Source organism: Anomaloglossus baeobatrachus, chromosome 6, assembly GCF_048569485.1.
Source record: "Anomaloglossus baeobatrachus isolate aAnoBae1 chromosome 6, aAnoBae1.hap1, whole genome shotgun sequence".
Classification (NCBI taxonomy): Eukaryota; Metazoa; Chordata; class Amphibia; order Anura; family Aromobatidae; genus Anomaloglossus; species Anomaloglossus baeobatrachus.
In genome coordinates, this window is record NC_134358.1 from 313,044,396 (window position 1) to 313,050,460 (window position 6,065).

General features: G+C 44.6%; 1 pseudogene; it reads right to left on the reverse strand.

The window, feature by feature from the left end:
- LOC142243908 (uncharacterized) overlaps positions 1-5,630 on the reverse strand; it is a 44,680-nt pseudogene extending 39,050 nt beyond the window's left edge.
- Positions 5,631-6,065: the final 435 nt, after the last annotated feature.

The following is a 6,065-nucleotide window of genomic DNA, read 5'->3' on the forward strand; positions in this document are numbered from 1 at the left end:
TTAAGTTTCTACTACATTTGGCCTGACAACATGATGTTTATCTCATGAACAATGACTTATATTACAAACAGGGGTTAAGGTACCGTCACACTTAACGACGCTCCAGCGATCCCACCAGCGATCTGACCTGGCAGGGATCACTGAAGCATCGCTACATGGTCGCTGGTGAGCTGTCAAATAGGCAGATCTCCATAGCGATCAGAGATCAGCCACCAGCGAACCGTGTAACGACGCTGTGCTTGGTAACCATAGTACACATCGGGTTACTAAGCAAAGCGCTTTGCTTATAGTTATCCAATGTGTACCTTGGCTATGTGTGCAGGGAGCCGGCTTCTAGAAGCTGCAGACGCTTGTAACCAAGGTAAATATCGGGTAACCAACCAAAGCCTTTGCTTGGTTACCCGATGTGTACCTTGGTTACCAGCATCCGCAGAACCCGGCTCTCTGCTCCCTGCACATTCAGATCGTTGCTCTCTCGCTGTCAAACACAGCGATGTGTGCTTCACAGCAGGAGAGCAACGACCAAAAATGGTCCAGGACATTCAGCAACGACCGGCGACCTCACAGCAGGGGACAGGTCATTGCTGGATGTCACACACAGCGACATCACTAGCAAGATCGCTGTTGTGTCACAAAAAACGTGACTCAGCAGCGATATCGCTAGCGATGTCGCTTAGGGATGCTTCACACACAGCGAGATCGCTGCTGAGTCACGGTTTTTGTGACGCAGCAGTGACCTCATTAGCGATCTCACTGTGTGTGACACTGAGCAGCGATCTGGCCCCTGCTGTGAGATCGCTGCTCGTTACACACAGCCCTGGTTCGTTTTTTTATTGTTGCTCTCCCGCTGATAAGCACACATCGCTGTGTGTGACAGCGAGAGAACGACGAAATGAAGCGAGCAGAGAGCAGGAGCCGGCATCTGGCAGCTGCGGTAAGCTGTAACCAGGGTAAACATCGGGTAACCAAGGTGGTTACCCGATATTTACCTGCGTTACCAGCCTCCGCAGCTCTCACGCTGCCTGTGCTGCCGGCTCCCTGCTCTCTGCACATGTAGCTGCAGAACACATCGGGTTAATTAACCCGATGTGTACTGTAGCTAGGAGAGCAGGGAGCCAGTGCTAAGCAGTGTGCGCGGCACCCTGCTCTCTGCACATGTAGCGACGTTATGATCGCTGCTGCGTCACTGTGTTTGACAGCTAAGCAGCGATCATAACAGCGACATACAAGGTCGCTGTTACGTCACAGAAAATGGTGACGTAACAACGACGTCGTTGTCGCTATGTGTGAACCCAGCATTAGTGAGTCGTGGCCTTTATTTACAAATTTAGATAACTGAAGGCCACAGGCAACATCTTCAATTCAAGAACACCACAGGGGTTATGCACCAATGTACCTTCCAGGAGTCTAGGAGTCTAGCAGCACAATGTCCAATTCACATGAATTGTTTACTCTGTCAATACAAGAAAGGTCAATACACCACAGTTGCCTTCCTGCCTCATTATATAGTGTATATATTGCCCATGTTGTTTTTTTTCTACCGTATTTGAAAAGAACAATGGTGGACATAGACAGAAAAAAGCCACTGTAAAATATATGGACCCTTTTCTAGCCCAATAATTAATAATTACACTGAATTCAGAGGTAAAAATGGCTGACGTTATCTCTTGGGTCCCTATACAGCTCTACAGGCTGCATATGTGGACTCCTCTAAAGCTATGTGCCCACGGGAGCTTGTTTCTGTGGATTTTGCTGCGGAAAACCTGCGGATTTTTCTGGATTTTCCAGATAAATCCGCAGGTTTTAGCATGTACAGATACACCCCATGTTATCCTATGGGACATGGGGAGTGTCTGTGTCCACGTTGCAGAATGTGTGACTGCGGAATATGTTGCGGATATCCCGCAGCCACACATAACTGCATGTCAATTATTCCTGCGGAATTACCTGCGGAAATCCCGGCCCTCCATTATGGAGATAGAGGCCGGGACGTCCGCAGGTAAGCCGCATGAAGGTCCGCATGTTTCCCACAGCTATACCGCTGGAATCCCACAGCTAAAAATAGCTGCGGATGCCGGCGGGCAGCTGCGGGAAACATGCGCTCGTACCTGCGGATACATCTGCAGATACGAGCGCCCGTGGGCACATAGTCTTACAACTGACTTACATTTCACAAACAAAATATAACATTAGTTACCTGAGTGTCAGCAGAAGTCGCTCCTCTGGCGAAATACATTTCCGTATGTTGGTATTTCGGTATGTGATTCCTGGTCGCAAGTCCTCCAACAGACGGTCAAATGTTTCCATTGTCATGCAGCAGTAGGAAAAAAACTTAATTGGATGACGCCTGAGCGCACGGTACATGCGCTCAAAGTGTCCTCTTTTAGCCCGTTGTTGGACTAGAGGATGTACCCAGAATCGGCGACGCTGAAATATTGGGTACCTCGAACCAAAGCGCCGAGATAATAGCCAATGGTAGAGGACACGCTCTGTCTGGTTGAACTGCAAGTTGTAGCTCATTCTGGCAAAAGGACAATACAGAAAGACCGGTCACTTCTGCATGAGCTCTGGAAGGATTCCTTGTGCAGGGGGTGTGGAGAGGGGTGGACTATAGGGTTGGACCTAAACATCAGCACTGTTTCGTGAGAAAAAAAACGCAATGCATACGGAATGCATGTGAGAAAAAAAACGCACACTCGCATTGCACTCGCAGAACAATCGCAGTACAACTAGCATTACACTAGCACTGCTCTCGCACAGCTCTCTGGAAAAAAATCGCATTAGTCCCCGTGTGGCCCTGGCCTAAGGCTGGGGCCACACGGGCACTACTGCGATCCCCTTGCATGAGACTCGGCTCGTGCTGGCAGTACAGCAGAGCCGAGTCTCATGCTTGTGTCCTTGCAACTGAGGTCCGTTCGTGCGAGCAGACCTCAGCTGCGGGGGGCGGGCCGGCACTCAGGAGGGGAGGGAGGGATTTCTCTCCCTCTCTCCTGCGTAGTCAGCTATAGCCATTCTCGCATTGCACTGGCAGTACACCGGTGTACCGCGAGTGCAGTGTGATTTTTCTCTCGCCCCATTCACTTGAATGGGTGCGAGAGAAAGAGTCTCGGATTACAATCGCAGCATGCTGCGATTGTTTTCTCAGTCCGATTAGGGCTGAGAAAATAATCACCCATGTGTGCTGACACACAGGCTAGAATTGGTCCGAGGGGAATGCGATGTTTTATCGCACTCCACTCGCACCGATTTTCTCGCCGTGTGGCTTAGCCTTAACTCTCAAGATCTGATGAGTAAGGGCTAAGCCACAAGGCGAGAAAAACAGTGCGAGTGGAGTGCGATAAAACATCGCATTCCCCTCGGACCAATTCTAGCCTGTGTGTCAGCACACATGGGCGATTATTTTCTCAGCCCTAATCGGACTGAGAAAACAATCGCAGCATGCTGCGATTGTAAGCTGAGTCTCTTTCTCTCGCACCCATTCAAGTGAATGGGGCGAGAGAAAAATCGCACTGCACTCGCGGTACACCGGTGTACTGCTAGTGCAGTGCGAGAATGGCAATAGCCGGCTACGCAGGAGAGAGGGAGAGAAATCCCTCCCTCCCCTCCTGAGAGCCAGCCCGCCCCCCGCAGCTGAGGTCTGCTCGCACGAACGGACCTCAGTTGCAAGGACACAGGCATGACACTCGGCTCTGCTGTACTGCCAGCACGAGCCGAGTCTCATGCAAGTGGATCGCAGTAGTGCCCGTGTGGCCCCAGCCTAAAGGTAAATGGCTTATAGAATATTCAATGAAAAATAATGGAATTGTTGTCTTTATGTAATCCCTTCCTCAAAAAATGATACAAGTTGAACAATGTAATATATGTACCCCAAAAATGAAGGTATTGAAATCAGAATTAACTGACATTAGTGATACAGACAAAGAGCGTCAATACACAGACAATAAACTCTTGTGTCTATCTCACCAGTGCCAGTTACTGCTGGTCTATGCCATAAAACCATTGCCTGAACATCTGTTTTATCTATTTATTTAATGTATCACTTTATGATGACAATTTGATAGACTGTTTTATTTTAATTTTTATACCTTAAATATGCAATATGTTTTGGTTGTTAATTTCTTATTTAATATTTTCACTGCCAGGGTCTTTTTTTGACTGTTAGGTCCTCTGGAAGCTAGAATAATTATTAAACTATTGACATTTGCAAATACAAGCAAATTGAAAAAAAAAAACACAAAAAAACAAAAAACATAACTATATATTTTCTGAAACTAGAAACCTAACACATTGTTAAAACGCCACAGAGCACTTTATACTCAAATGCACCATGTTGTAATTTTCCATCAAATTAAAAATATATATATAAAATTCAACAAATTGGGCATTACTGGCTAAAAGTTTGACCCAAACAGAAAATTAGATGCACACCTAAATAAAATGCTGAGAAATATGTGAAATACAGGCAGATACTTATGTGTCATGAAAAACCATAAGAGTCATCTGATTGACTCCAAATTATTTCACAGCAGGAGAATGACCCCAAGCATACAACCAATATCATTAAGAATTATCTTCCATATAAATAGGGAGACATAAGGGTGCTTTACACGCTGCGTTTTTGTGATCGTTGATTGTCGCTCCTTGGTGTCACGCTGCGATGTCGCTAACGACGCCGGATGTGCGTCACTAACGACATGACCCCGACGATATATCGTTAGCGATGTTGCAACATGTAAAGCACCCTATAGATAATATAATATAGCCCTCACAGAGTTATGTTCTCAACATTGTCAATTTCATGAAGAGATGGAAGGTTTTGCAAAAGCCTAAAGAAACCACAAAATATTTGAGGTTAATTCTTCAAGATTTTTATAGCCACCCACCTTCCAGGTTCCTTCAAAACTGTGTACAAGTGTACATAGAAGCTTAGAAGAATTGATGCTGTCATTCTGTTTTAAAAGAAATCGGTGATCAAACCATTTTTGATTTAGAATTCTCTTTGGTTAATTCATATAGCATTTTTGATTAACAAAAATTGACTATAAACACATCTATCTCTGAAAACATTCTTACTTTGTATCATGTTTTCAACACCTGCTTAAAGATATATATATATATATATATATATATATATATATATATATATATATATATATATATATATATATTATATACACAGTATATCAGAAAAGAGAGTGCACACCTCATATTTTTGGACATATTTTATTATATTTTTTCATGCAGCAACACTGAAGTTTTGATACTTAAAACAATGTAAAGTAGTCAGTGTACAGCTTGCATAACAGTGTAAATTTGGTGTGCCCTCGAAATAAGTCAACACACAGCCATTAATATCAAAACTGCTGGCAACAAAAGTGAGTATACCTCTTAGTGAAAATGTCCAAACTTTTCACATAGTGTGAACATTTTGTATGGCCACCATATTTTTTAAATACTGCTTTAACTCTCTTAAGCATGGAGTTCACTAGAGCTTCAGAGGAGCCACTGGAATCCTGTTCCGCTCCTCCATGACTATCAAAGACCTGGTGGATGTTAGACATCTGGCACTCCTGCACCTTCTGTTTGAGGTTGCACCATAGATTCTCAATAGAGTTTAGGTCTGGAGGCATGCTTAGACAGTCTTCTACCTTTACATCAGTTTCTTTAGCAAGGCAGTTGTCCTTTTGGAAGTGTTTTGGGGGTCATATCATGTTAGAATATTGCCCTGCGGCCCAGTTTCCGAAGGGAGAGGATCATGCTCTGCTTTAGTATCTCACAATTCATGTTGGAATTCATGGTTTCCTCAATGAACTCTAGTTCATCACAGCTGGCAACACTCATGCAGCCCAAAACCATGACACTCCCAGCACCATGCTTTACTTTAGGTGAGACACACTTGTCTTTGAACTTCCCACCTGGTTGATGCCACACACTTTATACTATCTGAACCAAATAAGTTTATCTTGTTTTTATCAAACCACAGGACATGGTTCCAATAATCCATAGCCATCCATGGCCTTAATCTGTTTGCCTTCAGCAAACTGTTTGTGAGCTTTCTTGTACAT